At 51.3% G+C, this 10,000-nt stretch overlaps 1 protein-coding gene across 1 annotated transcript in view; it reads left to right on the top strand.

Annotated features, from left to right (window-relative positions):
- Positions 1–10,000, top strand: part of Synd (protein kinase C and casein kinase substrate in neurons protein Synd) — a 322,204-nt gene that overhangs the window by 147,581 nt on the left and 164,623 nt on the right. The window lies entirely within an intron of this gene.

Below are 10,000 nucleotides of genomic sequence, written 5' to 3' on the forward strand. Positions count from 1 at the left end.
GGTCACAATGCTGGTGCTGAGGCAAGTGGAGGGTCACAATGCTGGAGCTGAGGCAAGTGGAGGGTCACAATGCTGGAGCTGAGGCAAGTGGAGGGTCACAATGCTGGTGCTGAGGCAAGTGGAGGGTCACAATGCTGGTGCTGAGGCAAGTGGAGGGTCACAATGCTGGAGCTGAGGCAAGTGGAGGGTCACAATGCTGGTGCTGAGGCAAGTGGAGGGTCACAATGCTGGAGCTGAGGCAAGTGGAGGGTCACAATGCTGGAGCTGAGGCAAGTGGAGGGTCACAATGCTGGTGCTGAGGCAAGTGGAGGGTCACAATGCTGGAGCTGAGGCAAGTGGAGGGTCACAATGCTGGAGCTGAGGCAAGTGGAGGGTCACAATGCTGGAGCTGAGGCAAGTGGAGGGTCACAATGCTGGAGCTGAGGCAAGTGGAGGGTCACAATGCTGGAGCTGAGGCAAGTGGAGGGTCACAATGCTGTGCTGAGGCAAGTGGAGGGTCACAATGCTGGAGCTGAGGCAAGTGGAGGGTCACAATGCTGGAGCTGAGGCAAGTGGAGGGTCACAATGCTGGTGCTGAGGCAAGTGGAGGGTCACAATGCTGGAGCTGAGGCAAGTGGAGGGGGTGCTTTTAACACAAACACGAGCGAGCCACAATTTCTTATCATCTGTGGCAGATAACACAAGATTAAGGGCCAAAGTTTCATCTGGGTAGAATGTCAGACAAGACCCATCATTAACCAGATGTAGAATGGGGAAAAGACCTTGGAGTGATGATCTCTTACGACCTTACGATCAGTGAACACAACGAAGCAACGGCAGCCTCCTGCAGAGTGGGTGGCCGACTGGATCCTGCGGAACTTCAAGATAAGGGAAGAAAAACCCAAAGTTGGTATTATTCAAGACACTGATTCTTCCACGAATTGAATATGGTTGTGTTCTAACATCACCCTACAAGGAGGGCGAATTGCCGTTGTAGAAAGTGTCCAGAGACATTTCACAACCCATATTAATGTTGTGAAGGAATTGCACACAGGACAAGTATATCATCTGTACCTGGAAGTTCTAGATGTTTCCCAACTTACTTACGGAAAGTAACACTGAAGAGGAGGGTTGTGGTGGTGGTGAGGCAAGGGGAGGGTTGTGGTGGTACTGGTGAGGCAAGGGGAGGGTTGTGGTGGTGGTGAGGCAAGGGGAGGGTTGTGGTGGTGCTGGTGAGGCAAGGGGAGGGTTGTGGTGGTACTGGTGAGGCAAGGGGAGGGTTGTGGTGGTACTGGTGAGGCAAGGGGAGGGTTGTGGTGGTGGTGAGGCAAGGGGAGGGTTGTGGTGGTGCTGGTGAGGCAAGGGGAGGGTTGTGGTGGTACTGGTGAGGCAAGGGGAGGGTTGTGGTGGTACTGGTGAGGCAAGGGGAGGGTTGTGGTGGTACTGGTGAGGCAAGGGGTAGGTGTTGTGGTGCTGGTGAGGTGAGAGGAGAGTTGTGGTTGAGGCCAGGGGAGGTGTTGTGGTTGTGAGGCAAGGGGTAGGTGTTGTGGTTGTCAGGCCAGGGGAGGGTTGTGAGGCAAGGGGTAGGTGTTGTGGTTGTGAGGCAAGGGGTAGGTGTTGTGAGGCCAGGGTAGGTGTTGTGAGGCCAGGGTGTAGGTGTTGTGAGGCCAGGGTGTAGGTGTTGTGAGGCCAGGGTAGGTGTTGTGAGGCCAGGGTGTAGGTGTTGTGAGGCCAGGGTGTAGGTGTTGTGAGGCCAGGGTGTAGGTGTTGTGAGGCCAGGGTAGGTGTTGTGAGGCCAGGGTGTAGGTGTTGTGAGGCCAGGGTGTAGGTGTTGTGAGGCCAGGGTGTAGGTGTTGTGAGGCCAGGGTGTAGGTGTTGTGAGGCCAGGGTGTAGGTGTTGTGAGGCCAGGGTAGGTGTTGTGAGGCCAGGTTGTAGGTGTTGTGAGGCCAGGGTGTAGGTGTTGTAGGAAGATGATGGTTGTGGATGACCGGGCCGGAAGCAAGATGGTTTGTATCTTGTTGAACCTCGTCAAGCCACAAACATGACCCATTTCCGCCCCTTTTGCCTGGTAACTGACTGCTGCTCGCTTGCTTCATGTGGCTCCTCCTTCATCATCACGGTGGTTTGCTGGGGGTAGTTCACTCTGGTTAACTTTGGTGGGGGTGGTTTACTGTGGTTGACTTGTTTGCTGGCGGTAGTTCACTGTGGTTGACTTGTTTGCTGGGGGTAGTTTACTGTGGTTGACTTGTTTGCTGGGGGTAGTTCACTGTGGTTGACTTCGGTGGGGGTAGTTTACTGTGGTTGACTTGTTTGCTGGGGGTAGTTCACTGTGGTTGACTTGTTTGCTGGCGGTAGTTCACTCTGGTTGACTTGTTTGCTGGGGGTAGTTCACTGTGGTTGACTTGTTTGCTGGCGGTAGTTCACTGTGGTTGACTTGTTTGCTGGCGGTAGTTCACTCTGGTTGACTTGTTTGCTGGGGGTAGTTCACTGTGGTTGACTTGTTTGCTGGGGGTAGTTCACTGTGGTTGACTTCGGTGGGGGTAGTTTACTGTGGTTGACTTGTTTGCTGGGGGTAGTTCACTGTGGTTGACTTGTTTGCTGGGGGTAGTTCACTGTGGTTGACTTGTTTGCTGGGGGTAGTTCACTGTGGTTGACTTGTTTGCTGGGGGTAGTTCACTGTGGTTGACTTGTTTGCTGGGGGTAGTTCACTGTGGTTGACTTGTTTGCTGGGGGTAGTTCACTGTGGTTGACTTGTTTGCTGGGGGTAGTTCACTGTGTTTGACTTGTTTGCTGGGGGTAGTTCACTGTGGTTGACTTGTTTGCTGGGGGTAGTTTACTGTGGTTGACTTGTTTGCTGGGGGTAGTTCACTGTGGTTGACTTCGATGGGGGTAGTTTACTGTGGTTGACTTGTTTCCTGGGGGTAGTTCACTGTGGTTGACTTTGCTTTGCTAGGTACATGTATGATGGTCGTTAGCCAGTGTGTGGTAGTTACATGTCTGATGATCGTTAGCTAGTGTGTGGTAGTTACATGTCTGATGGTCGTTAGCCAGTGTGTGGTAGTTACTAGGTACGTGTCTAATGGTCGTTAGCCAGTGTGTGGTAGTTACTAGGTACGTGTCTAATGGTCGTTAGCCAGTGTGTGGTAGTTACATGTCTAATGGTCGTTTGCCAGTGTGTGGTAGCTACTAGGCCTTGTGTCTCCAGGCCTGGAAGCAGCTGGTTGGTGGAGGAGGGGGTCACAGGTGGTGGCGTGGCAGGTGGTTGACGTGTAGATGGTGCAGCTGGTCTGGACCGTACCCCAGCAGATGGTTGCCAAACCAGCTGAGGTGGAAGCGGAACCACACCCCCCCTCCCCCCCCCCCCCCCCCCGCGTCGCGTGTTGCTGTTAATGTAAGGGTCATTGAAGAGGGTTTGTGGGGGGGGGGGGGGGGACGGAGAGAGAGAGGCGGTTCCCTGACTACAGCCAACTCTCACAGCCGCTCTCACTCCAGCCCCCCCCCCCCCCCGGGTGCATGACCAGCGCCTCTCCCTCGTATAATCTCTGCACTCACTCTTTCTAGTGCAAGTCTCCCTCCTCTCTCTTCCCTCCTTCTATCGTGTTACCATATCGCTCGTAACTACTACCATACCATGGTTGTAACTACCATACCATGGTTGTAACTACCATACCGTGGTCGTAACTACCATACCATGGTTGTAACTACCATACCGTGGTTGTAACTACCATACCGTGGTTGTAACTACCATACCGTGGTTGTAACTACCATACCATGGTTGTAACTACCATACCATGGTTGTAACTACCATACCGTGGTTGTAACTACCATACCGTGGTTGTAACTACCATACCGTGGTTGTAACTACCATACCGTGGTTGTAACTACCATACCGTGGTTGTAACTACCATACCGTGGTCGTAACTACCATACCATGGTTGTAACTACCATACCGTGGTCGTAACTACCATACCGTGGTTGTAACTACCATACCATGGTTGTAACTACCATACCGTGGTCGTAACTACCATACCATGGTTGTAACTACCATACCGTGGTTGTAACTACCATACCGTGGTTGTAACTACCATACCTTGGTTGTAACTACCATACCGTGGTTGTAACTACCATACCGTGGTTGTAACTACCATACCGTGGTTGTAACTACCATACCGTGGTTGTAACTACCATACCGTGGTTGTAACTACCATACCGTGGTTGTAACTACCATACCGTGGTTGTAACTACCATACCGTGGTTGTAACTACCATACCGTGGTTGTAACTACCATACCATGGTTGTAACTACCATACCGTGGTTGTAACTACCATACCGTGGTTGTAACTACCATACCGTGGTTGTAACTACCATACCGTGGTTGTAACTACCATACCATGGTTGTAACTACCATACCGTGGTTGTAACTACCATACCGTGGTTGTAACTACCATACCGTGGTTGTAACTACCATACCGTGGTTGTAACTACCATACCATGGTTGTAACTACCATACCATGGTTGTAACTACCATACCGTGGTTGTAACTACCATACCATGGTTGTAACTACCATACCGTGGTTGTAACTACCATACCGTGGTCGTAACTACCATACCGTGGTTGTAACTACCATACCATGGTTGTAACTACCATACCGTGGTTGTAACTACCATACCATGGTTGTAACTACCATACCGTGGTCGTAACTACCATACCGTGGTCGTAACTACCATACCGTGGTCGTAACTACCATACCATGGTTGTAACTACCATACCGTGGTCGTAACTACCATACCATGGTTGTAACTACCATACCGTGGTTGTAACTACCATACCGTGGTTGTAACTACCATACCGTGGTTGTAACTACCATACCGTGGTTGTAACTACCATACCGTGGTTGTAACTACCATACCGTGGTTGTAACTACCATACCGTGGTTGTAACTACCATACCATGGTTGTAACTACCATACCGTTGTTGTAACTACCATACCATGGTTGTAACTACCATACCATGGTTGTAACTACCATACCGTGGTTGTAACTACTACCATACCATGGTTGTAACTACCATACCATGGTTGTAACTACCATACCATGGTTGTAACTACCATACCATGGTTGTAACTACCATACCGTGGTTGTAACTACCATACCATGGTTGTAACTACCATACCATGGTTGTAACTACCATACCGTGGTTTGTAACTACTACCATACCATGGTTGTAACTACCATACCATGGTTGTAACTACCATACCATGGTTGTAACTACCATACCATGGTTGTAACTACCATACCGTGGTTGTAACTACCATACCATGGTTGTAACTACCATACCGTGGTTGTAACTACCATACCATGGTTGTAACTACCATACCGTGGTTGTAACTACCATACCATGGTTGTAACTACCATACCATGGTTGTAACTACCATACCATGGTTGTAACTACCATACCGTGGTTGTAACTACCATACCATGGTTGTAACTACCATACCATGGTTGTAACTACCATACCGTGGTTGTAACTACTACCATACCATGGTTGTAACTACCATACCATGGTTGTAACTACCATACCATGGTTGTAACTACCATACCATGGTTGTAACTACCATACCGTGGTTGTAACTACCATACCATGGTTGTAACTACCATACCGTGGTTGTAACTACCATACCGTGGTTGTAACTACCATACCGTGGTCGTAACTACCATACCGTGGTTGTAACTACCATACCGTGGTTGTAACTACCATACCGTGGTTGTAACTACCATACCATGGTTGTAACTACCATACCGTGGTTGTAACTACCATACCATGGTTGTAACTACCATACCATGGTTGTAACTACCATACCGTGGTTGTAACTACTACCATACCATGGTTGTAACTACCATACCATGGTTGTAACTACCATACCATGGTTGTAACTACCATACCATGGTTGTAACTACCATACCGTGGTTGTAACTACCATACCATGGTTGTAACTACCATACCGTGGTTGTTCCTACCATGTCTTGCAATACCATACCATAATTAACTCACTGCCATATTTATGTACTTGTTTAGGCAAACCTTGATAACCGAATGGCATATATATATATATATATATATATATATATATATATATATATATATATATATATATATATATATATATATTAACAGATTTCTAGCCATATCTTGATGAGGGGGGAGGGGTTTTTTATTTCATGTGTGGCGAGGTGGCGACGGGAATGAATAAGGGCAGACAGTATGAATTATGTACATGTGTGTATATATGTATATGTCTGTGTGTGTATATATATGTATACGTTGAGATGTATGTGTATGTATATGTGCTATGTGTGGACGTATGTATATACATGTGTATGTGGGTGGGTTAGGCCATTTCTTTTGTCTGTTTCCTTGCGCTACCTCGCTAACGCGGGAGACTAAAGTATAATGATAAATATAATAAATAAAAAAAAATATTCCCACATCTTGATCATCTCATTTATCTTGTGAGCATCGCATGTATCGTATTGAGGGAGGGGGAGGGTGTGTGTGTGTTGGTGTTTGCTGATGACGCCGTCCTGGTGGTGCCACACTGGACACATGTGGGTGGGAACACCTCACCACGCTTGGCCGAGAGCCAGTGTGCTGGCCAGGGAGGCCGAGAGGCAGTGTGCTGGCCAGGGAGGCTGAGAGGCAGTGTGCTGGCCAGGGAGGCTGAGAGGCAGTGTGCTGGCCAGGGAGGCTGAGAGCCAGTGTGCTGGCCAGGGAGGCTGAGAGCCAGTGTGCTGGCCAGGGAGGCCGAGAGCCAGTGTGCTGGCCAGGGAGGCTGAGAGGCAGTGTGCTGGCCAGGGAGGCCGAGAGGCAGTGTGCTGGCCAGGGAGGCTGAGAGGCAGTGTGCTGGCCAGGGAGGCTGAGAGCCAGTGTGCTGGCCAGGGAGGCCGAGAGCCAGTGTGCTGGCCAGGGAGGCTGAGAGGCAGTGTGCTGGCCAGGGAGGCCGAGAGGCAGTGTGCTGGCCAGGGAGGTCGATGGCTTGGCCGGGGGTGGAGGGGGGGGGGGAGTGTTGGCCAGCCTCGAACATTCGTTGTCTCTTCTTTCTTGTAGTTTCATTCATTTTCACGTCCCCTGCATTCATGCTGCTTCGTATGACTTATTTACTTCTTTCCCTCCTTCACTTCCTTCCTCCTCCTCTTCCCTACTTCCCTCCCTCCCTCTCTCCCTCCCTCCCTCCCTCCCTCCCTTCCCTCCACCTTTGATCTGATTCCTCGTATGTATAACTGATTACCTCATCACCCCCTCCACCCCTCCCCTCCCCTCCACCCCTCCCCTCCACCCCTCCCCTCCCCCTCCCTCCTCCCCCTCCCTCCCTGCATTGCGCCCCGCCCCCCCTCCTCCCTCCCCCTCCCCCCCCTGCAGTGCACCACACCCCATTCTCACCCTCCCCCTCCTCCCCCCCTGCACTGCATTGCTCCCCCTTCCCTCCCCCACACACACAACACCCCCCCCTCCCGCAACCCCCTCCCCCCTCCCTCCCCCGCTACCCAGGTGGGTCGTGTAGATGATGCACGTACGCACGCCCGTGCGTGCGTACGTGCGTAGTGACAAGTGCGTATGGCGGTTGGCCGCGAGGCGAGGCGCGGGTGAGAGAGAGAGAGAGAGAGAGAGAGAGAGAGAGAGAGAGAGAGAGAGAGAGATAGGAAGGCCTGGCCAGGCCAGGCCAGGAGCAGAGTAGATCATTAAAAAGTCTACTCTCTCTCTCTCTCTCTCTCTCTCTCTCTCTCTCTCTCTCTCTCTCTCTCTCTCTCTCTCTCTCTCACCCTTCCTTCGAAGGACCCAACGCCACCCACCCACACACCGTCAATAGCCCCCCCGGGGGGGGGCTGGTATCGACGAGGGGGGGGGGGAGGGGGAAGGAGGGAAAGAGTCGCTCCCCTTTAAGCACTGGGGGGGGGGGGGGGGGGGCCGCGTAAGGGTCACTTTGCCGTGGTGACCCAGGCCGAGCTCTGCCTTAACGACAGTGGCTGTCGATTGCACTCTCTTGCCCCCCCCCCTTCCGCCCTCTCCCCTCCCCCCTCCCCTCCCCCTCCAAGTGTGCAAGTTGACGGAGGTGGTCGAATGGTCGACCCTGGTCGACCTCCGGCTAGCATAGCTGGTCGTTGGGTCGAACTTTGACCTGACCTGACCTGACCTCTGCAGGTCGCCATGCTGTGACCTGAGCGGGGTGGTATGGTGAAGGCTGACCTGGAGCCTACCAGGTCATTACACTGTGACCTGTGCTCAGTGTATGATGTGATTGACCTGGAGCCTAACAGGTCATTACACTGTGACCTGTGCTCAGTGTATGATGAAGCTGACCTGGAGCCTACCAGGTCATTGCACTGTGACCTGTGCTCAGTGTATGATGTGGCTGACCTGGAGCCTACCAGGTCATTACACTGTGACCTGTGCTCAGTGTATGATGTGATTGACCTGGAGCCTACCAGGTCATTACACTGTGCTCAGTGTATGATGTGGCTGACCCGGAGCCTACCAGGTCATTACACTGTGACCTGTGCTCAGTGTATGATGTGGCTGACCTGGAGCCTACCAGGTCATTACACTGTGACCTGTGCTCAGTGTATGGTGAAGCTGACCTGGAGCCTACCAGGTCATTACACTGTGACCTGTGCTCAGTGTATGATGTGATTGACCTGGAGCCAACCAGGTCATTACACTGTGACCTGTGCTCAGTGTATGATGTGATTGACCTGGAGCCTACCAGGTCATTACACTGTGACCTGTGCTCAGTGTATGATGTGGCTGACCTGGAGCCTACCAGGTCATTACACTGTGACCTGTGCTCAGTGTATGATGTGATTGACCTGGAGCCTACCAGGTCATTACACTGTGATCTGTGCTCAGTGTATGATGTGATTGACCTGGAGCCTACCAGGTCATTATACTGTGACCTGTGCTCAGTGTATGATGAAGCTGACCTGGAGCCAACCAGGTCATTATACTGTGACCTGTGCTCAGTGTATGAAGCTGACCTGGAGCCAACCAGGTCATTATACTGTGACCTGTGCTCAGTGTATGATGTGATTGACCTGGAGCCTACCAGGTCATTATACTGTGACCTGTGCTCAGTGTATGATGTGATTGACCTGGAGCCTACCAGGTCATTACACTGTGACCTGTGCTCAGTGTATGATGTGATTGACCTGGAGCCTACCAGGTCATTATACTGTGACTTGTGCTCAATGTATGATGTGGCTGACCTGGAGCCTACCAGGTCATTATACTGTGACCTGTGCTCAGTGTATGATGTGATTGACCTGGAGCCTACCAGGTCATTACACTGTGACCTGTGCTCAGTGTATGATGTGATTGACCTGGAGCCTACCAGGTCATTGCACTGTGACCTGTGCTCAGTGTATAATGAAGCTGACCTGGAGCCTACCAGGTCATTATACTGTGACCTGTGCTCAGTGTATGATGTGGCTGACCTGGACCCTACCAGGTCATTATACTGTGACCTGTGCTCAGTGTATGATGTGGCTGACCTGGAGCCTACCAGGTCATTATACTGTGACCTGTGCTCAGTGTATGATGAAGCTGACCTGGAGCCTACCAGGTCATTACACTGTGACCTGTGGCTGACAGATGCTGACTTTGGTTGCGGCAGCTGCAGTGAAAACGACCTGGTGATGCAGTGAAAGTAGATTTTCACCTCGCGCACTGACCACACGTCTTCCCCAGCTGCAGTGAAGTTTGGGGGGGGGGGGGGAGTGTGTGTGTGTGGCCATCAGGACATGCAGTGATCGTATGTCATACGACGGTCACTGCTGTGTATCCTGGTTGATGTCACTGCTATGTATCTCAGAGTGTATCACTGCTATGTATCCTGGGGATATGTCACTGCTATGTATCCTGGGGATATGTCACTGCTATTTATCCTGGGGATATGTCACTGCTATGTATCCTGGTGATATGTCACTGCTATGTACCCTGGGGATATGTCACTGCTATGTATCCTGGTG

This window comes from Panulirus ornatus, chromosome 63 (assembly GCF_036320965.1).
Source record: "Panulirus ornatus isolate Po-2019 chromosome 63, ASM3632096v1, whole genome shotgun sequence".
NCBI lineage: Eukaryota > Metazoa > Arthropoda > Malacostraca > Decapoda > Palinuridae > Panulirus > Panulirus ornatus.